We start from the raw sequence: 24,229 nt of genomic DNA on the forward strand, positions 1-24,229 counted from the left end.
AAACCACCTTTTAATATCAAGAATTTCTATCAATTGAAACACCATCTATGTAATTCAAAAGGTAAGAATATTAACAAATATGATTATGTGTAATTATGGTTAACAGATATGATGTTATTTTATTTATGCTTAAATAGACTTTTTTAAAAAAATACATTAATTCCTTTTCTGAAAAGGAGAAACTGCAGGAAGTATGCACTACTGTTGGAAACGTTTTGGCATTGCTGAGTGCTAAGAAGTCAGACAACCACCCAAAGGAGCAGGCTGAACCAGATTTCCATTCTTTAATAATCTGGAATTGTTTCATTTAAAAAAAATTTCTCACTGACCTGAGTGTAAGAAGCAAATTTTGCTTTTTATTTGCAAAACACTAGACCCCCACCTCTTAAAGCATCGAAAAGATTGGCACCCTATTACACTCTTTTCCACCAAAGCTGCCAGCTGTTCCCCGATCTCAACCTCATTTGACATTCTGCCCAAAAGAGAGCTCAAAAAATGCTAGAGAGAAAAGGGAGAGGCAGTAATCTCCAAAAGCAGATCTGCCTGATACTGCCTGGTTAAATGGGTCTCTGAATGGGCCTTTTTCTTTTGTTTAATTGCTTTTTATTCAGATTTAAACTTGACCTATGGATTTCATTAGCTCTTTTTAAAATTTCTTTACCCATTTTATACTTAACGTTTCATGGACACATAAATTTAATTACTATATATTTATAAATGTATATATATGTATAAAATCATACATATGATTTTATCTATGTGGGTATCTATGTGACAGTGTACCTATGTCTAAATAAATAAAGTATATACTTATAAATATTTGTACACCCCTTTAGATACATTATACATATACAGTATATAAATTGCATATAAAGGTATGGATTTTTATATCCAAACAATTCCTGGGCAAGTCATGGGCCTCCTTGAGAACATGTAGGTATGATGGTACCAAGAAATGGCTGTCAGCCCAACACAGACTGGTATAAAAACACACAGGTCATGAAGTTTAAGAAATGTTTAGAGTTAGGAATTTGGCCATGATACTGGGCCCGAGAAAAAGGTCCTTGATGGAATCGTGGGCTGATGTAAGACTGAGCCAAGAGACCAGCTTACAAGGAGAAGTGACAAAGAGTTGGCAGCAACTACTCCCCATTTTTGCCTGCAGAATTTAGAAGTAAATCCAAGACTCCTCAGCCTTACCATTCTTTTAGCATTGCTAAACACTTGTCAAATCCATGGGCAAAACATTTGTTCGCCAACAATCATCTGTCAGTTCAAGCACAGAATACAATACTGTGCCTCTTGCCTTCTCTTCATGGATCAAGTATCACCAGGGACACTCAGGATTGCAGACAAGCAAGGCTGGGGAGAAGGACACCCCAGCCCCACCTCCAGTTCCTAGAAAATAATATATTAGCACATGTTGTCCTAGAAGATTATCCTTAATTTTGAAAAGTCAAGGTCTCACAAGTAGGGTGGCTCATGAATCTCTAATTCAGCCATTTAAGCAATGCAAAAGTCTCTAACTGCATGACCACAGATTATATTTCTGCAAGATCACAGATTATATTTATCCATAAGGTATCTTAATCAGTACAGAAAGTAGACCTTGATTCTCTAACAATGAATCAAAGATTTATGCTGAAGGAGCCTACTTACAAGACTTTTACTTGTTGCAGAGTTTGGAAAAAAAGAAGTCATAAAACAGGAATACAAAAGATGGTCTCATACTTTAGACAGCAAGTTTACTCTGGGGAACTTGATCCTGTCTTTGTTTTCTCTGAGTATTCACAGTCATCCATACAGATCAATATCCAGAAGTTTTCAGCAGGTTAGTGCATCTGGAGTTAGCAGATTTGTCTTCCAGACAATCTTCAGGCAGCTTTGCACTAGACATACAGATAGATCCAGTCTCTATGCCTCAGGACCTGCATCTGTACCATGGAATTAATATAATCCTTGTCTTCATACACACAGTTCCTCAGTGAATTAGCTGCAGTACTATGGTAATACAGAAAAGCATCTGAATAAATTTCCAACCCTTCAGAGAGTGTTTGAACAATGTGTAGTCAACAAGGAATGGCACTGCACATTGTTCAAGATGCACAAAATATTGAATTAAGTTTGTAAGGGCAACATTTATTCTGACATTTCCTGCAGTGTGAGTTCTGGTCTCTGCAACCTTAATGTTCTTTTAATATTGTTTCTCAGGATAATGCCTTTATAAAAATGCAATCTAAGTACCCATCCATATAATAACATTTTATTACTTTGTCAACATCAAAGTTAAAAGAAGTACTGGGATCTCTGAAGCAGCTAGCTAGTGGTTTTGAAAGGGAAATATACATAACTCTCTTGCATATCCTAAACTAAGGAAGAAACTCCATACTCATACAAAATTTCATTAAGTCTTCATGGAAACATCTATGAATACGGATTGGAATTAGAAAAGGAAAGAAGGCTATCACTTATATCACCCTCAGATTTTAGAAATATGATTATATCTTCTATTGTACACAGGAGCTATAACTTATTCATACGTCCTGTGATGTTCTCTTTATCTGCATTAGGCTCAAATATGAATACATACATTTTCTGCAATTCTCATAATGCATTAATTGATTTCAATGAGAACAAGGTTTAAAATATTTACATACAGATCTAGTAGAAAATCTTACTTGTAGTCCTGTCTCAATACAGCTATGCCACTGATGATTGTATAAAAACGAAGAGATGAAACAGCTTTGCATTTCTTGCAGTACCATTAACATACCAGAAGAGCAATAACTTTCAAGGATTCTGGCTGGTTCATCAACAGCTGCACTTAATTTGCCCTTCTGCTAATTTGCAGTGCTTAAAATCCTATCAAATGACACTTCTAATCGACTGCGTACTCTGTGATTACAAACTGATTAAACTCTATGATCGCTCACTGCCTTGTAAATACTTCTGTCACCTTTTCCAACAGAAATTAGTCAGAATTATTTCCCATGTGTGTATATCGTGCTGTTTTACTGAGCTAAGTTTCAGCTCCTAAAGTCAGCTGCAATTGTCAGTTTATTGTCATTACCTAGGCAGCGCAGGAGTTATTTTTGTTAATGTTTCTCTATCTACTAAAGCAGATAGTATGAATGAGGCTGGCCTAAAAAGAGCAAATAGAGAGGCCTATTTTGTTAACAAATGCTTCTTGAAGTTCTGTACCAGTGTAATAGCACTCCTAGGCTTCCAGTTGCCTATTCACTGAACCTGAGGCAAGCTATCATAAGTGAAAGCTTCTGCAGACATCTCTCTCTTAAAACCAGCTGGGACAAAATCTTTTCAGTCAGTTATTTGAATGCCAGACTCATTTGGATAGCTTTTACCTTATTCAGGGATGATTAAGTCTAGCCCCTCGGTGACCTTTGCCAACAAGGATCATGGAACTATGGAGTTTGGAAGGGACCTCTGGAGACCATCTGGTTGAACCCCTGCTCACATTGGGGTTGGCTGGAGTCCATTCAGGCTTTTAAAGTCTCCAAGGAAGGAGATTCCTTGTGCCAGTGCTCACAGGATAAAAGCTTTACTTATGTTTAAGTGGAATTTCAAACGGATCTCAATGGAGTGTTATGAGTCTCAACACTTCTGAGAACAAAAAATGCCTCAGGCCACTTGTCTGTTGCTTAAACTCATGAAAGCATGTATCTATGTCCTTTGCTTCAAATTTATTGGGTTTTTTATTAATGGAAGTTTAACAAAAGATCAGCTTTTCAAAAATCTCAATGGCTGTCTATCCCCATTTTCAGGTATATAACCTATTCAAAGGAATTCAACTTCTACTTACTTTTAAAACAGAAATATCTGCCTCTATATGCTGCAGTGTAATTTTCACATTCATGTTCATTTGTTGCAGGTTGATTTAGTGTGTATTTAGATTATATAAGTGCACATTTCCTGTATCCCTAATTAATGGAATTCAAGCATTTAAATCAAGAAGACATATACAGGAAGAAATGCTCATTTCTGAACACAGTTTTTGGAATATAACTTTCATAATGCAAATCTGAGAATAAGCAGATTGAAGGTCAGGTTCTGAATGTAATTATGGCCACTATAAATAAATCATGAAGAATATTAATTTGAAGCAAAGGATGCTAATTTCTGATTTAATTTTAAAATTCGCTATTGGCCATATTCCACAAAATTTGTCTTTCATTTCAAGGGAAACGCATCAAAAATCACTTCGTAAAAATAACTTTGAAAATAGATGGTTTGGGGGCCTTTTTCTTTCTGCTCTGCCTTATTTTTGAAATTATTTTTCTTATACACATGGGCTTTCCCATGATACAATAGGTATTCCGGTTTAGGAAACATAATCCAATCAGGAAACAGAAACAGTACTTGTTTAGTCAAAACCAATGGCAACTTGTAAAACATTTCAAATCACTAAAGTAGTAGTGAACTTTCAGGCAGTACATGGGTAAAGTTCTTTATATAACTACTGTAAAATCCTAAGAAATTGTAATCTATAGTGCAAAAACAACTATGAAAGGAAAAATAGAATACACAGATAATTCACAATATCTGTTACTGAATTTTAGATCTGTGTGTACCCTATCTGCCTTTTTTCCTATACAACTGCTATCAAAATAGATGTCACAAATATTTACATTATAAAGAAGTGCTTGAAACATTTGGAGAGTGTCAAAATACAGAATAACTGGAACAAGACTTTCTATATCCCAGCCCTTACATCTCTGCCTTCCCTTTCCACCCCCTCAGAGGTCCATTTGGACTGAGATGACTGATTACCATCTGCTATTTTTTTTGTTATTTATTGGGCAATTATTGAATGCCAACATTCATTCCCACTGCCCTGCCCTCCACCATAAATCTGTTCTGCAATTATGAAATAAAATATTTCACTTTCTGTGTTAATACTCATGGGTTTGGTGGGCTTTTTTTCCCAAGTTAAAACTGTCTTTGCAATAGTCCAGCCAAAATGTCACAATAAGACTGTACAAGATATCACGGTTCTTGTGGAAAGATTGCTTTTCTGACATTAAACTTATCAGCAGAAATGCTTCATCCCTTTAGCAGGCAGATCTGCTCTCTTACAGTATCTCTTACAGAGCCTCTATTTTTCAGGATTCTCTAGTATTTGAAGCAACATAAAAGAAATCTAGAATATCTGTTCTCATCTTTTAATTATTTTGGATATCCCAGAATGGATCCCAGGGGACATCTTATGCCAGCTTTCTGACAGTCACTTGGCACAGCAGTAAACTCTCATTGGTTTCTGAATAAAACATGTGCCTATCCTGTAGTCCTCAAGCACTACACATTATGCCAAGCGCTTCAAATTTAATGGAGAATGTTAACTACACTCTGCCTGTTTGCCAGGGCTTCAGCTAGTTAAGATTTTAATAAATTTTTTAGGATCTATTTATTTACATTCCAGTGGAAGTGAATCTTTAGAAATCCCCTTTTCTGAAAACAGTATTGTTGAGAGTCTGTATGGGGCCAAGGAAAATAGGGTGAGTGCCTTCTATAAACACAACACAGAAAATAACAGCACCCAGGGCTGAATGGAAAGAAGAATCAGATAGATGGAAAAGAGAAATGGGGACAGAAACAAAAAAAAGTCTTGATTTTCCTTTTAATACTGTGCCCATAGATACCAGGCCTGTAGCTAAATATTTTAAATTTAGAATTACCAGTTTAACTATAAAACAAGAAGAAAAATTTTTTTGAATTGTGAACTGCAATTCACAGAAATTTTATTGTAATTGCAAAGCAGAATGTCCCTCAAGAACTCCTGACCTTTGGCAACACCCCAGAAATTCAGTTCTTTCATAACAAGAGTTACTGGACATCACTAATGGAATTATGAAAGCACATGGAGTGATCTGACAGGAATGCAAATGACTGAGTCAAAGCATAGGAGAGACAAGATTCAGGATGTTTAATTCCTTTTCACAGACTCTTCAGGTTTTTTAAGACTTGGCACAGTAAACTCCACATAAAGGTGAAACTGGATGTGGTTTGTGTTAATTTGTTGGATTTCTTTGAAGGAGGAAATGCAGGTGGAGAGGGACAGAGTGAACGACCCTTGCTAGAACAAAGAGAGGGGAAACCTGACTGATGCTGGCAGCAGTAGAATACAGAGGAGAGAAGTTGTGAAGGTTGCTTTGAGTAAAGACAGTGAAAATGAGGGTCATGTAAGTTGACAGCATCCTTCTTCATACCAGTAAGCAGATATCTTGGGTTAAGGAAATAGCTGCACCCTCAGACTCTCAGTGGCTTACAGCAACGCAATGCAACTTCATTAAATAATCAAATGGCAGCAAAGACATGAAGTGCTAATTAAGGACATGACATTCACAAGCTAGTTTTGAATTAAGTTTGGTTTGTTTTCTTCTTAAAAAATTAGACACACACATACAAGAATGTAAACAGAGTACAAGAGTTATGGAATTGTCTTTAGAAAGGAACTAATTCCTCCATTCTGCAAGCTGGAAGATTATTGCCTTGACTGCTCTCATTCTCTGAAGTTTCTTTTGTCCCTAGACCTGCACAATCATGCTCAGACTTTTTCAGACTACTGTACTCAAATCCTCTTTTATAGAAATCTGTTTGGTAGGATTCTGAAGGAGTCAGTGTCTTCTCCAGTTCTGTGCTTACACTGTGCAAAATCATTATGATCTGAGAGTAACAGACAATTTGGACAAGGGCCCTTGTCCCCTACATTACTCACTCTACATCTAGGCTGAAAAGACCCTCTCAGATTTGCAGAAGGCTTAGCCAAAAATAATGGAAAAGGGTTAATACAAATGTTCCAGTATTCAGTAAATTATTAAATTAGCCAGTTACATTGTACCGAGTGAATTAGATTACTTACACTGCTATGTATTAAGAGTAACCTAACTAAGAATTAAGCCTATTTTAATACTGATCTTAAATAAAGTATAAAAACACATTTTCTCAGCTCATATATCACCAGTAGTTCTAGAAAGGAAAATCTGAACAAAAGATTTTCTTGTTATGGAGTATTTCAAGGTTGAATATTTTGTCTCTGCTTCAAGAAGAAAAAGTTTTGCTTGCATGTGACATTAATTCTCATCAGCCATTTCCTAAAATTGAAAACATGAAAAACATATTGCAAAACATCCATATAGACAAAAGTAATGAGGTTATCCAGAGTCGGACACATCCTGAACTTTGAAGCCCTACCCTAAAAGGGAAAAGATTGTGTTTCAGTCTATCACTCTGAATGATGTAAGGCCCCAGGCTCAACACTCAGTCCTCACTATGATAGAAACCATTAGGAGGTATTTACTTCTCTGTGAAGTCTCCACCCCAGTCCATTCTTACCTTATTTTACAGAAGTGCCATCCTTTATCTAGGACATGATCCTAAGGGGAAGATTCTCAGTTAACGTTTTTATCACTGGTTTAGGTTAAATTGAAGCAAAATTGAACACAAGCAAAAGCCTCATTTTGTTCCTGGTCCTTTTTCATTACTAGTAACAACTAAAAAAACAAGCCTGCACATTCCAGTCCCCATGGAGCTAAAAATATTCTTCTACAGATAAAGATCAAAACAGATTGCTCCCTGCTTGAAGTACATGGAACTAAGCAAAGAGTTGTAACTCAGTCATAATTCCCATCCTGACCTACTCCCTGGGTATTAGAGCAGTGCATAACCCACTTTCAGGCCATATAAATTCACCACATCATTGTTAATAATTGCCATGGGCCTTTGTGATTTCTTCTGTCATTTTATAAATACGAGCAAACCCACAGCTCTGATAACTGAATCAGCATTTATGACTTTGATGCTATTTCTAGTATAATATGTACCATGGCCTCTTGGTACTGCTTCGATCTTACAAAGTGCAGCAGTATTTCTTTCTCCTTGTTTGCATGTATAAAATACTGGAGAGCTGGCTTTCAGCAAGAAAAAAGGTTATTCAGACACTAAAAGGCACTTTCTGAAGGAAGTTTATTTGGAACATTCTTTAATGTGAATAATGATACCAATAAAATGAGGATTTTTAGTAAATTTCAAGGGATGTAAACTTAAAGTTATGTTATTGAATATTTTCAGCTTCAAAAAAAATTCACCTCCAGAATCTATTAGAAAGTAACAATAGTCTAAATTTTGCAATTTTCTTCAATAAGTATTTGGATTTCAAACTGCTGCAAAATAAATGTTTTCTAATAGAGGGGGGTGTCAATAAATTACTAGAGGGTCTGTTGGCTACTACTTCTTCTGTCACTGCTACTTTTTTACAGTGATTAAAAAAATATATTAATAGAGTTCCATTAATAGAATCTTATTTTCTGGAGTAGATGACTCCAGAAAATAGGAAAGGAAGGAGAAAGGACTGGTGTTGCTTGAATGCCATGATCCAAAGCAATATATCCCATTGCAATTAAATGTATGAAAATATATGTGAAAAATGGACAATTCAACTATTTTAATAGAATGAATGTCTTAAAAAACAGTCCCTCCCTCACAAATGGCATGCAGATCATTGTAAAGTAGGTTGCCTTAGTGTGAACACTCCCTACAGTGTCTTGCTAATTGAGCAAGTTCTTTACAGTGTTATGAAAAGGAGAGGTGTCAAATATAAGTAAGAAAGTATTTGTGTCTCTGTACACAGCACTAGCAAAGATCAGTGATAGAATGCATTTTTGGAATGGCCCCAGGAAAACAAGTAAACATTGAGAAAGAGCAGAAGAGAAGCCTGTAATTATAAAGAGATTATAAAACAAACCTGTGATATCAGGCTGATCAGGTTTAACTATTCTGTTTATTTAAGAGGCTGAAACATGACTCAGTTACAGTATATAGTTATTTGTACATGAAAAAGCCATTACAGGAAAGACTTAACAAGACTCAATGGCTACAGAAGAAAAATCAGAGAAATCCAACCTGGAAATAAAGCTGAAGTATATATAAGCAAGTTTCAAACCAGCCTATTGCAGGGGGTCCTAAACTCAATTGTGTGCCTCCTTCCAGACAAGATTGTGCATCTTACTAAAAGATATGCTCAGCAAGCTTTCATGGTGCTCTCCAAATCTGAAATAGGTTACTACATCAGTATCTGTAACCTTACCATTTAAGGAATATTTATATTTCACAGACTATTTCAATTTGTCAATTCCTTTAAGGATCTATAAAAGCATAAACATCAGCTGGCTAACAGAAGTGTCCTTTTCCCCATTTTGAGGTTTCTTGTTAAAATTCCTGATGAATAAGAACCCTAAGCAGTACAGTATACTTTCACTACTTAGACAGAACTTATAAAGTGTATGAAATAACATTAATTATACAGTAGAAAAGGAAGATTTTTTAAAATTGCTAAGAGGGTTGGTCATGTTATTATTGTTCATCTGCCCTTCAGTGTACAATCTTCTGTAACTCCTAACAGCAGCCTCTCTGAAAGAAAGTTGTTGCTCACTTTGTGCTCTGACCTTCCTGAAAGCAATGATTACTTTTTGATCTCCAGCCACATATTATTTCAGATGTCTCACATTGTTCTCTAAAAAAAAAAATTCTGAAGTGCATTATCAGTCCAGAAATTCACAATTATTTCCCCAAGATCTTACTGGATGCTTTTCCCAGCACTGAGGTTTCCCCATCTGCAGAACTTTAAGTTTTCCTCCATCCTGGACCTGATCACTCCCCTCATCTGTTGTACTCAAGTCCTTTTGCAGTCAATAAACGTGACTTCTTTTTCTTTCTCTTAATTTTTTGAAGGTATTTCTCAGAGCATAGCTAACAGACAGAGAAACAATCTGAAAGGAGGTGGACAGAGTTCTGTGAGGAGAATGTGGGCTTAGACTCTGCCTTCAGACAGAAGGACCTGGTGTCTGGGAGCAGGCTGGGGAAGAGGAGCGTCTTCTGTCATTGAAGCTGCTTCAGTACTGAGGTGAGTGTTTTAACTGCAGAGTTATTTTAGTTTAGGCAGGAGATCAGTGAATACCTATTTTGACTACAGAGTTTTTGGCAGACTGGTTTATTACTTGCAGTCTGACACCAGAATTTAATTTTTTTTTTACAAGAACCAATTGAAAGTGCTAGAGCAAATATGGAGAGAGGTGTCAGATGAACAACTGTTTCAAAACTGTCAGAGGCTCATAAATTATGGAGCAAGGTATCACTGAGGACCTGAATAGTAACATTTCAAGTTGTATTATTGATTCTACACTTCCCCAAATTGGCCAAAAATACCTAAAACAAGTAGCAGCTGCCATGGCTAGGTTTGTCTGCACACACAGTTTCCCTTGCAAAGTTCCCAATGGCATGTTAAAATGAATGCAGGTTCTCTCTATTGATATTCAAGCATTTTTGCCTGCAAGAATGTATAATGGTTTTGAAGTCAGATTTGACAATAGTTATGACATGCTATGCAAATAATGTCAAGCCTACTTCCACTGACTGTAGGGGAAAAGACTTGAAACTGTTTAAATTAAGCTTCCCTACTGAACAAAAGCCAAACATGCAATATATAAATGTTCCTGTGAAAGGTGAAAAACTGACAGAAAAGAAGTTTTAATATCTGTCAATAATAAAAGGACACACAAAAAGAAACAAATAAAGCTCAAGATATGAAGAGGTTTTATAAAAATTCCATAAGGTAACAAAACAGACCTGTGTTGATGAAATGAGTAATTACTGACAATGACTCAGATGTTAACGATAGAGAGTGTCTCCAAGGCATAGGAACACATCTAGGCCAAAATAACTTTCTGCTTCCTCTTATCACACTAAACTAGCAGTAATAGATGTTCCATAGTGATCCTTCAGGAAAAAGCAGAAAATAAGAATCTGAGGGAGAAGACCAATTTTGGATTGAAATAAAATCTTTCACAAGGACTACAGAAGTTGTTCACAGAAGAACATGTGGATTGGATCAGACTATATAGTTTTCTTTTTAAATCAGTGTCTTAAAGAACGTTCTGAATATTGCACAAATAAGTTCCTATTATTTGGCCAGGATAACTTTATGTTTTATATATGGGTAGGAAAGAAGTCCCACGAGCTGAGATCATGTTGTATGGGCCAGCATCTCAAAGCCTGATTGAATACTAAACAAGAATTAAAGAAGAACTGAAGAAATTATACAAGTGGACAGATACTTATGATTATACACAGAACTAGTTTTCTTTGCTTTTATTTATACAGTGACCAAGACTGTCAGTTTATCAAAAATTACTTTAACATTGTGTGTGACAGAAAATTAAAAGCATCTCTGCCCTCATTACCTTTCTCTATATCAAGAAGAGCATCAAACATGCCCAGTCAGTGTAGTCAACTGCCTTTCCCAAGTGAGTAATTACCACACTGCAAAATTTTTAAGAATGAAAGAGCTGCTGCAAAATGGAAGAGCTTTGCAAGTTATTTCAGTGTTGCCCATCCTTTTGTATCATAACTGCTGACATAGAAAATTATTCAAAAGACAAATTCTGAAACTGGGAAAACAAGGCAGAACTGCAGCATAGTTTTAATAAAGATCTTGTCATTTGCTTGGCCAACTGACTGTATAAAGGTAGCAGAGTTCTAAATCTAGAAGGCTTGACTGCTTTTCCTGGATTGCAGCCACCCAAGATTTCTTTTGGGCATGTCTGTGTGTGAGCCATTTGAGCTTCAGAGACTTACAAACCCTTCAGAAGGCACAGGACAGCTTGGTGCTGAGATGAAGAGCTGTCTCAGCCCTAAAATGAAAGCCTCTCCCCAGCAGTGCTGTGCACAAGCAGTGCACTCCACAGGCATCACTAAACTCTCTTTGGTCCCAGAGTGACACTGCTTTGTCACCTGTGAAGCTGTGGTTGCTCTGTGGTGGTTTGTCTCCCCTGGCTAGGGATGTAAAAGCTGTTTCATGTTATAGTACCAGTTTGCTGTAAGGAAGAGATCGATAACCACTGAACTGCTAGTTTATCTGCCTCCTGTAAATTTAGTAGATAGCATCACTGTAACATTCCTCATTTTCTATGGCATCCTAAATATGGTTGTATCACTTTCTAGATAGTGTAGATGGAGATAAAACTCTTACAGAAAACACAGTCAGGATAACCAATATAAAAATGGGTAGAAAATTGCTGATCAAAAGAATTTCATGAAATATAACAGGTTTGAATGTCTTTTCAGGTAGCACATACACAATAAGAGAAAATCATGAGCTTCAGGTTTAGATTTTAATGAGATCTAGTTCAGTATTTTATTACATTTACTGTCACAAGGACTCCTTTATGGCATAACAGTCTACCAGAAAAATTGGAACTTAATCAGTCATATTGCAGAAAATAGATATTTTATGGAATATCTTCTGTAACAGCTGATAAAAATAACTTTAATTGTTGTTAATAACTGTAAGACCTGATATTTTTTTCCTTTAGAGTGATGGACTCTTCCAATATTGTTAATATTTAAATGTACTATGTACAAGACAAAGAGAAGCAAAATATAGTGCAACAAATTTAAATGGAATAAGACTAATTTTGACCTATTTAAATTAGGGCAGAGGGGAGAAAATCATATCTTCATGAGATTTGATCTGAAAACAGATTTGCATGAAAAGCTATAATCTGATAATTAATGGCTAAGTATAGGACAGTCTTTAGCTTTATACTGTCTCTCTAAGCCATATTGCCACAAATAATAAATATTTAGGAGGACAAAATATCTTTTTTCCCTGACCAACAGAAAACACAAGGTTTGATAGTGACTTTAATAGAAACAGTAGTTTAAGTTCAAAAGCTTCTGTTTCAAATTCTCAAACAATCAACTGACACTTGCTAAAATACATGGATTAAAGCACTTCACCAGGAAAATCCTCAATCCATCTTTTAAAACTTGTCATTAATCTTTTTTCTAGATGGATTTTGAATTGTGCCAGCTATGGCTCATGTCAATCTAAATTTGGATTTTACTGTCTAAATGTCAACAGAGCTTTAAGAACTATTTGTTTTTTGTGTTTTAAGTGGTGTTTTGTGAGATATCTCCTGGTAAAGAGTACAGTGTGGGTTGTTACAGGTGGGGGCTATTTTAATTCTTTTTGTGAGTGAGCCTTCCTGTGATCAAAAATGCAGGCCATATTTCTAGGAAAATGTTTTCAGATGAGTATCTCAAAATATAGAGGCTCTACTTCGGTTGTGTACTTTGGTGTAGTTGAGAAATCCAGAAAAATATATTCCATTTAAAAATAGCAGGAATAAGAACATGAAAGATATCAAAACTAACATATCTCTATGGCTGTGCTGCCTCTACCTAGTCCATGTCCCATTTTATTGTCTTTCTGTTAGGCTTTAAGCAACTGAAGAGCCAGATTATTTATGAATTAACTAATGAGTGCCTTTCACCTCCCCCGGTTCAGATTCAGGCCAGAGTATCCTGAATGGTCCCTTGCTGACTGAAGGTGTGTGAAGTGCAGGGTGGTGATACCAATCTCCCTGTGCTGGCTGTTATGGATGCCTCTAATTGGTCCCTTAATATGCTGTCAAAACTGTCATCAAATTGATGACAACTTTCTTGTTATCAGCCTTAAAGCAGACATGAGTTTACACAGGACCCAAATAATTCCCTCACAAGACTGGAGTGTATAAATTGAGATGAAGTAAAACAAAGAAAACCCATAACATACCTTCTGTGCCACTGCAGGATTTTACCATAGCTTGGTTCATGCAGCAGTAAACTTAGCCCTTTCACAAGCACTCCATCCACTCTTGAAATTATTAGAGAGAGCTGTTTTCTTCCTTTTTTTTTCACTTTGAAAAGGAAGTTGCTCCTGGCCTGAAACCTTACAAGCCAAGGTTCAGCTCAAAACATATTTTATGGTTGAGTTATTGCAAACCATTTAAATTAAGGATTTATAATGGAAATGCTGACACAACCTTAACTCTAGCTGTTTGAATGGCACCACTATAATTATATGAGAATTTAATGATTTCAGCTGCAGCTGAGCTGACAAGCAGCATAACCAAATAAACACCATCATTTATACAGGCCATGAGTGAGAAAAAACATAGTAGCAGACCTGGGTAAACATGCTCATAGGAACCTGATGGAAATTTTGATAGGAAGAAAAATCAGGAATATTCCAGGCTATAAATAAATACCACCTTAATTTCCTTTAGAGTGAAAAAGAATAGAGTCACGATGCAATTACAGAGTCCTCCTCTCCCTTTATATAAAAAGCATGTGAGACCATCCGGAGAAACACAGGATGTGTTAAACTACAGACTGACGAGTGACTCATCAATAAGATAAAAATAGATTTAAACTGAGAAACGAGCTGAGAGAAATGGGCTTAGCAGTGAGTAACATGCAGGGAAAAAGGGAAAGCTTAAGAAAGCTAAAGAAGGAATTGGGAAGTACTATTCCAGAACATGCATTTAATTTCTAGCATCCTTTTCTATGTCATATGTTAACTAGAGTATTAAAAATTCCTTAGTGAATACATTGTGCACTCTTCTTGCAAAGGTAAAGTTCATACAGAGACTTGTGTCCAGAAAAAACCCACCTTTTACATTATGACTTAATTATTAATATCAGTATTTTTCTACACTCAGATAAAGCTGTTTCTAATAAAAACAAGTTTCTAATGTTGGGTATTTTCATTTCAGTTATATAGTATTTTATTTTGGCAGGTACCTCTTTTGTAACATATTTCTCTGCAAATTCACAACCCCACTTCACACCTTCACGGTAGCGCTGAGTATGTGTAACAGCTTCTAAAGCAAACTTTCCAGGAGTCTGCTCATATAACAACACCTTCTTGGAGAATACAATATATCTATTCATATTTCACTAACCAACTATCTTTTCTTCCTGTTTCATTATTTTGAAATTTTAATCCTCTCCAAAGGGCTTCATCTGACCCTGACATGAATTGGTGAGCTATCATTCCAGGTTTTCATCAGATATCCCGATCCATTTAGACCAGTGAGAAATTATACATTTATTAACAATATCCCAGAGACTTACAGGATTTCATTGAACCCTTGAGATCTGAGAACTGCATCACTGATTTCAGTAATTGAAACATTAAATCCATATGGTTTTTATTTATACCGTATCGAACATGGAGAGAAAAACACAAAGGCATAAATAATTAACAGACAGCAAACTAAGAGGAAATCCAGACAACAAACCCTAAGAGGAAATTTTATTGAGGGTCTTATTTGACCCTTAATAAAAAAAATCATATTCTTCTCCCCCATTTAAAAAGAAAAGATAATTTTAATGGTCATATCCAGAATAATTAAGAGTCTAAAGCTGAAACGTAAGCAAATCCTAGGTGCAAGGGCAGAAAAATTGCACAATAAAAATATCTGTTCAAGCTGTTGTCTAACTCTGGAAGTCCCTAAATTCTATATTTTTAATTAAAGCACATCAAATCTACTTTTTTTTAAGTTTTGCTTTTCAGTATGTACTATAGAATCTTTGCATTGACCATGTTGACTAGGTTAACAACTGCCTGGTATCTAAATTTAATCAGAATCCTGAAATTAGGTTTCTCTGCTGCCTTCATTGATTCTAGCCTTTATTATGAGGGCAATTGGTACATTTTGCTCTGTCAAATACAGAATAACACATAGAAAAAAATCTCAGAACAGGTCTGGAAAGTATGATTTAATTACCAGGCTGATGGATTTAAACTTTCAGGCCATGGAGGCTCCTCTTGCTTCTGCTCACTGGTGCAGTGTATCTTGAATTCCACCCTAGTCAGTGGCTTTGGGCTCCACAAATGTGACTGACATAAGAGTAGAAATTTCTGAGAAGTTATTTCCTGCTTTCTTGGGCTAATCTAAACCTGAATATCTGAGTGAAAACTAGATCTGGTATAGTGAAACTATAGCAGTTTTTAACAGGGAAGAGTGTTCAATACTAAATTCCTAGCTGTACAAACATCACTTAGATATTGTAGTAGGGACAAATGATTTAAAAGGGTAAAGGGTTAACTGCTGTCATTTGGTTAAACATGCAGATAATTAATGGATTAATATCATCACTTCAAAATTAAAAGATAATGGCATTTGCATCAGGACTTCACTGGCAGGGATCCAACATCAGGATAAATAGCAGATAAGATGACAAAATTAATTACTGATTATGATGAAAAAGTGCACTACTACTCCTCCTTTTGTTTCATTTTTATTTCAGTCTTACGCAGAAAGGAAGCCCCCAAAAATAGGAAGATAAACATTAATGCATATATGCTCTTTTGAGCATGCCAAATAATTTCTCATGGCTGTTTTTTGAACACTTCTGACATAATGGTAAGCTTCTTCAACAAATTAAAAAAAGAAATCTACTAAAATACTTTAGTGAGTCAAATGCCAACTAACATTAGTATCTGATTTTAGTCAGTGTTTGTTCTATTGTTGTGATTTAGACTTCATAGCTATCCTGAGGGGACTTTTAACCACACTAGCACTGCAGGAGAGTCAACACGAAAATCAGATGGGTAATTATCTAAGTCAAAATTTGCCTTGAATACTAATCCTAATACAATCTCCTAAGAAAATTTCATTTCCTCATTCTCTTCATCAATTTTTCAAGACATAAACATGCATATTCACACAGATTAGAGAAGAAAAATTAAAGAGACATTAGTACTTCGGATTCTGCCCTTGTTGAGGTTGAATATAAATAGAGAAATAAAACACTTTTGAGTGCACTTTCCATTTATTTTCAAATACATAATCATGTAGCATTTTACTTATTACGCATTTTCCATCTCCACTTCCACGATAATTGTGTGAAACAAACCCACAAGTACCAGTAATAATTGATATATATTTCTGGAGTTGGATTTGATTATCCTGATGGGTCACTTCAAATTCAGCATATTCTATGATTGTTTTGAAATGATGAAAATGAACAAAAGCTCATTTCACTTGATAAAGAGTAGATGAGATATAATGTGTTGCAAAAATTTGATAGCATAGAACAGACTTGTTTTCTTTGATATCCTTCTAAATTATCCTTCAATTATACAAAAGAAGATAAATTTCCTGAGTTTAGCCTGTTTTAATAAAACTATGTATTCTTTCTTATCACAAGATTGCTGTGTATTATATCTAATATTTTAATGTTATATATTATAGATATATCTAAAATACTGTGCTAATCTATTGTAGGAAAAAGTAATAGCAGCAGGACTTAAAATTGCTCAAAACCATTTTCATTAGAAGAAAATATGAAACCATTGCTTCCCGTATCATAGAATAAATTTCAGAGTAAATTTTTTAATTAAAATGTTAATATTTACAATACCCTGTGCTAAATATTTAATATACTAAATATTTATAAATATTTGATGTTTAATATTTACCTAGTATTTAATATTTAATTAGATTATTTTTGGATCAAGTCTGCTGAGTATGCAGAAATTTCTGTAATTTTTTTTTTTTTTTACTGGGGTAAATATTTAATATGGTTACTTTTTTAACTTTCTTGGATTCTAGGAAAATAGGCATCTCTATGGAAATCATAAACCCAGAAATTTAATCATCTCCCATTTTGTTTAGTTTAATTTTAGGATTGTAAGCAGAAAGTGACAGCTATCTATATTTTCACCAGAAATGCTTCTTTTATAGCTAGAATTCTGCTGCAAAGTATGCCTAAGGTTGCCCAAGTTTAAATAGATTGGCTCTTCAGCTCCCTTTAGCTGGATTCAGAAACTCAGTTCTGTATTGGTGTTTGGCCTCGAAGACCTGACACACCAACTGTATCCTCAGCACACCTATTCGATCAGGTGTGCTCAAACACTAAGTGATTTTTTTTTTCATTTCTTTTACTTATGACTAGAACAGTTATTTGGGATGCTTGCCAGAAGTGTCATCAGTCTACTCCTATGGAATCACCTGGTCTCATGGCTAGAGTGCTCGTGGTGGGGTGTAGATCCCCTTCCAGTCTCCAGCACAAGGAATAAGGAACAGGAATTATTTCAGTATTGGCTGAAGTGAATACTGGCAATGAGGTCTGAGCTCAGATGAGTGCCCAAGCCACTCCACTATAGATTCTCTTTGGCCCAATGGATTTAATTATTCTGTTTAAAGCTGGGCATGATGTACAAAGGAATGCCTGTGCCAAACATGGCTGGAATTTGCTACACCCTGCAATCTGTGTGCTCACATCCCTTCAAGCACATTTGTGATCGTATCACTGTTATTCTCCAATCTCTAAATTTCTCCTTATGTGGAAATCTTGGGTAGTTAATTCTGTTCTTCAGATGCTGAAAGGGGTGTTGCTGTTTTTTGAAGCCACTGACTCAGATTTATCTCCAATGTTTTAAACCACCTTTGCTCTTTACACACTTGAGGTGCCTTTATTTTCCATGGCCTGCAGGGAGGGGTAGGTTAATATACCAATTCTATATCAAATGTGATTTTAAAAAGAGGAAAAAAGCAGAGAGAAGATGAAAGTAATAGTAATAAGATCACAAAGCTGCATAAACCAGCTATATGTGCTGCTAATATGTTCTGTTATATTATTTTTATCACTTCAGATTCCCAGGATGCCCATCTGCTTTTGCTGACTCGTTTCTGTTGCATTTCCTGGAAACTGTTTGTTCTGAGAAGCCTGGGTGTGAATGACAGTCTTATAAATTAATTCAAGGAAATTAGGATAAGTGAGTACAATACAGGGTCTCAAGTGTGTTGGTTAAGCAGTGCAAAAGAACAGATTTAAAATGTAGGGCAGTTTACAGTTCTCATGATGCACAGTAGCAAAGCACTCATTAGAATTCTAGCAATGTTCCTGCTTTTTTTCAAGAAGTATGTAAGCTGTAAAATGAATGACAGATAAGCTTTGCATCTTGGGAAATGTGTGATTAAATTACAGCAATTTAAGATAAAACACATGAAGAGTCATCATTATGACATGCTATTTGCTAAAAACATCCTCTCCTATTTACTCTACAATGCTTTAGATGTTTAGTCTGAAATGTATGCTAGTGTCCCTTATCCAAAAACATGTGATTCCTGTTGGAGAACACGGAATTCCATTATTCCCTACTTCACTTCCCTATAATACCATTATTCCCTACTTCACTTGTTTTTCAACATCTCCTCTGCAAAACTGCATTAATTGCCTTTTACACTGATGTAAGACTTAATCAGAGGATTTGTTGTTTAGAAGGGTATAGCTCTGGAAAGCATGAACATAATGACAAAAGCATAATGCAAACATTTTAAAGGTGGTTCCAAGAACACAGGGCCTTTCCAGTGAGGATTCTCCACTGTCTGAAACCACCCCTGAGCTCATGCTATTGCCTCCCATTACTGTGGCACAGACCTTCTTAGTTTTGCTGTCTACTTTCTCAAAGCTTGTAGGAATTACAAAAACCTCTACTTTACCTGGTGACTTTGAAGCTGACAAAGTGGATAAAGATTTGCTAGTGGGGAAATACTTGCAAAAAAAAATCACAGTGATTCCATAGTGATGTGGAATCAAAGATCACTTACAAAGAATATAATCAATGTGAGAACTTTGTGGATCTGTTATTTCAGAAAGAATTTCAGTGAATACGCATCTTTGTACAAGTCCCATGCAATTAAAATGATAGCCGTTCTGGTTAACATCAGTTTCACAGATAAAGCATGTTGAGTTGCTCTACAGCATTAATTAATAGACAGTTGACTCCATTTTCTTTCCACATACTTGTGTGTGTCTTTTTATCCCTCCCTCTTATTTTTTTTTCCCAATTCTTCTTTAAATACAAATACCAGAGACTAGTCCTGCACTTATTTCTGGTCTGACTTTCAGCTGCTGACTGCACAAAGAAGCATGAAAAAGTGATGGACAAAGAAGACATTTATTGCTTATGCTGTAAATAAATCTTTAGTGATCAAGAGGAAAATTATGTCCTAATACTTTAAGACCTATGAGAATGACAGGAAGGCAAAAAGGATCACCTTGTTCAGGAAATACCCAAATCTAAATGTCAGGCCTGAAGATGAGTAAAACACATAAAGCATGATGAGTGATCATCTTCTAGTTTTAGACAAAACACAAACTTCCACTACAGCAGAGGATTTTATATAGCTCTCTGATGTAATCAGATTTAACTTATGTGAACTTCTATAGTTGTTCCATTTAGTAGTTTCTAGGAATGCTTTTATTTAGTCTGTCTCTACTGCTGGAACACTCTTCCCCACTGCTGAAACACTGAGCCCTTCCTAAGTAAGTTTTGGTATCATGATTGCTTCATAACAGATCCATCCTCAATGTAGAAGTTCTAGAATAATAAATAAATAATCACCTCAATAAAATAAGATCTCATCCCTACTTAAACAGTGTTGTATTAGTATCCAGAACTAAACTGAGAAGTACTTTATAATAGCTTATCCTTCCACTCTGTCTAAAATCTGTTAGTGACATGAAGGTAGAATCTTTTAATTAAGACATTACCTTAACAGTGCGATTAACAAATGTCTCATAAAACATCTATGGAAAACTGATTCAGAGCTTCTGCGCTGTCGTAATTACAAATTTTCAGAGGTCCCTAAATGCTTATTTGCATAATAGAATATAATGGCTCTCAAGTGGTCATTTATATCTACCTAATACATACCATCCATGTTTAGAAGCTCTTTATAATGTGCTTTTGCCTAGATGTCCCAATATGCATGTGGAAACTTTGCTTTTATGACGTCATTCATTATGTCATCACTTAATTTGGTTGTTTATTTTGGTGTTTCCTTAATTTTCTCATTTCTGAACAGAAACACAGCAGTAATTTTACTTTCTAGGTTTACATTTTGCAGAAGTACTCCAGTCGCTTGTTAGGACCTGTAAAACTTAGCAGGAGGCATGGGTTTTATGGGAATAAAGTTCCAATAACTGCGGTTTCAGAATTTATACCTGACCTGGTGTGGCAAGTCAGAAGTAGTTTCAGTTTTTTGTGAGTGAGACTGTTATGCACAATATAAAATAAAAAAGTGCTGTAACTGTACTGAGTTGATTAAAAGATGCAAACTAAAATTAGGAGGAAGTACTTTTTAAACAAGTCCTACTTAGTGAAATATAACTTCAGACAGATCAAGATAGTGCTGAGCATTCTTGTGGAGAATTTCTTCTGAAATAAGATGGCAACACCACATTTGTTTAGGAGCCTAACAAGGGGATGAAGAAGATTGGAATTTTGACTTATCTGAATATGTGGGTCTAATACAGTCTGTACTTGAATAAGAAGTAACATAGAGGAGAAGACAGGACCTAAGATACTTAACCTTCACACATACAACTTATGCTAAATATTTAGTCTTACATATGAGAAAAAAGATCCATCTTCCTCTCAAAAAAACCCTTGGAAATACTGAAGACCACAACATCATCAGTTGCAAATCAGGACAGTTTTGCATAGCAAATAGTATTAGATTTTCCTAAATGGCTAATATTTTTATGAGATTATAAATCAAATAACTGTGTTACCATTATATATCTCCAATTAGTATTATCTTTGTCATCTTCTTCAGTTTCCATATATTGATTATTAGATTGTTTGGTGATCTAATAACCCAGAGCCATGATACTTTACTAAAAAGTAGCTAATGTATGTAACTACATGGTGAAAATGACTATGAAAGTTTTAAGTTGCTGGTGCCATCTTGAAAAGATTGTTAGCACTTATTCAGCACTGTGCTTTGAAGGACATCACTAGAGTTCCATTCAGCAACAGATGAACTGTATTTCTCTGACCAGTAATTGGTCAAATAGCTGGCATTAGTATACAAGGACTTCATGTGCCATAACTGGACTGAGCATTTGCAAAACATAGCAGTGCACTGAAAAGATTTTTAATCTTGCCGTGATGTGAGTGACATTCTAAGAAACACGTCAGATAGAGAGAGGCAAATAAAAGCTAGATAGAGAGGCAGATAAAAGCTAGAAGCAGAACACCTAACCTTTGTGCATGGAAATCATGCCCATGATGTCATAAAAACACTTAAAACACTCATATCTATTTAACAAAATATAAATGTGAGGTAATTTTCCATTTATAGTCATGTTCTATGAGAAATAGAAGGAGCCTCATTAGAATGATTTGTTATGAGCTTCTGACTTCAGAACTCAATTAATTCAATCACAGTTTAAAGTGTCATCTGTAAGAGTCTACACTGGACAAATTGGTAGAAACAAGATACTAATTGCTTTGAAAGACTGAACAGCAATACCAGGATTTATGACATTGTCAAGGAGACTTGTCATTAGTAAGCTCATGAGTTGCTATTTGAAACAATTGCAATAAGCTTTTTTTGCATCCTGAATCTGTTCCTACTTTCACCTTCTAAACCTGTGCTGCTGGCACCTCTGTATGCAGAGGGTCTGTGTACAAAAGGAAGAGAGATCTAATTGCACATGGAATGATATTTTTTTCTGAATATCAGAGGAGAAAAGATCTTACCAAGGCTGACTGAAGCAGAAAGATTACCAAGTGCTATTTACCATACCGTGACTCAGAGCATTAACAAGTTAGACTCACTAAGCCATGGGTATGAATTCTTCTGTACTTTGACTCAATTGACTTCACAAAAATCACATCAGGAAATGTAATTTTCTATTAGGTTTTGTTTGTCTGGGTCAGTAAAATATTATTAGCCGGTTGAAAGCGGCTAAGATTGAAAGTATTCAAAAAATGGAAATTATTGCAAAGAAACATGCAGTGCCTTTCAAAATGCTATATAACATCATCAACACAATAAAACAGTGATCTGAAATAAGTAGAAAAATCTAGTGAAACTTACTCAAGAACTCACTTGTTTTAACATATATTCTTTTAAAAACAAACACTAAGAAGACCTGTACACAAATATATGTTTAACTATTGCAAAAAGGTTTATATATTTAGAATTAATCAGTTTGTGAGAAAGTTCGTATACATGAAAAAATATCCTGCCATCCAATTAGGAGATATTTAATAATTTTCTCAACACTAACAAAGAGTTATCCTGTACTAGAGATATAATGCATGTGAAAATAATTAAATTATCATTGAAAAATTCAAAGAATTAACAATGAAAAATTTCCAGCCGCTATAATATTTATCTGTGTGTTTTCAAATCAAGTTACTTTGCTTTTAAATTCTGTTCCTAACCACTACACCAGGAATATCAGCACCTCTACGGTGTCAGCAAAACTATGCAATTGCTTTTTCTGGTTGTAGAAATGGGTTTCAAAATGCTGTAAACAAATTGCCAGATAAAATAAAATAGTTGATAGACATTGCATCAATAAATGGTTACAGATTTTGAAGGTTTAAAAATTAACTATAGTTCAGAGAGATAATTTAGTGTAAGTTTTTAAATGCCATATGTTTCCACCAGCAGATTTCACTTTGAAAACATATTTCTTCATCATACTGTTTTCACAATGACAATCAATAATGTTGAGCATTTTAATATATTCAACCACTCATACTGGAAATATCTACAATCATTAAAACCAAGTTTCATGTTTGTGAGCAATAAAATTCATACTCAGTCTCTTTTTCCAGCTCAGGAACTGATTCTGATTTCAGAGATCATATTCTGCATTTCTTTAGGAGTTATAAATGCAATTTGATCCCAAATATGATAATCCCTTTAACTTTCCTGATAGCAATCTGTTCCTCTTCTTCTCCACAGAAAGATGAACAAGCCAGCTATTTAAAGTATGCTCAACACTAAAGGTCTGCGGAAGATAAACATTCAGTTTTGTGGCAACTTTTGAGGTTTTCCCTTTACTTTTGAGCCTCCTTAATTCAAGGCAATAATTTTTAATGCGGTATCAAAGGTGTGCTAAAATATCTAAAAATAACTGAGCAATCAAATTTACCTTTTTTCCCCTTTTTTCTTTGCTCTCCAATCTTCTTCCATTTTTTCAAATTTGTAAAGCTACCAGAAGGTTCAGGATTTTAAAAAAAATCCTTTATAAAAATTTTACTGAAGTCATTGTATTCCTGTGAAATATCACATTTAGTAAGCCCACGTTTCAAAACAATTTCACTTAAACAGAAGGATGCCAGTTATCTCTTTTTATTACTATGTATGTCATCCACAGAAGAGCATTATGGCTTATTGCAGAGAGCATGATGGCAAAAATGTGGGGTGCACAAAAATTCCAGCATAAAGAGCTCTCCATTGTTACATGTTTGGTCTAATACCTTTCACGATGCTGCACACAGGAGCATGTGCAGCTCTGCAGGGACAAAAAATGTCTAAGTCATCATTCAGCTGCTGTCTAGAAACTCTTGCAA

This window comes from Lichenostomus cassidix, chromosome 4, assembly GCF_008360975.1.
Source record: "Lichenostomus cassidix isolate B80296 chromosome 4, HeHo_3.0, whole genome shotgun sequence".
Taxonomy (NCBI): domain Eukaryota; kingdom Metazoa; phylum Chordata; class Aves; order Passeriformes; family Meliphagidae; genus Lichenostomus; species Lichenostomus cassidix.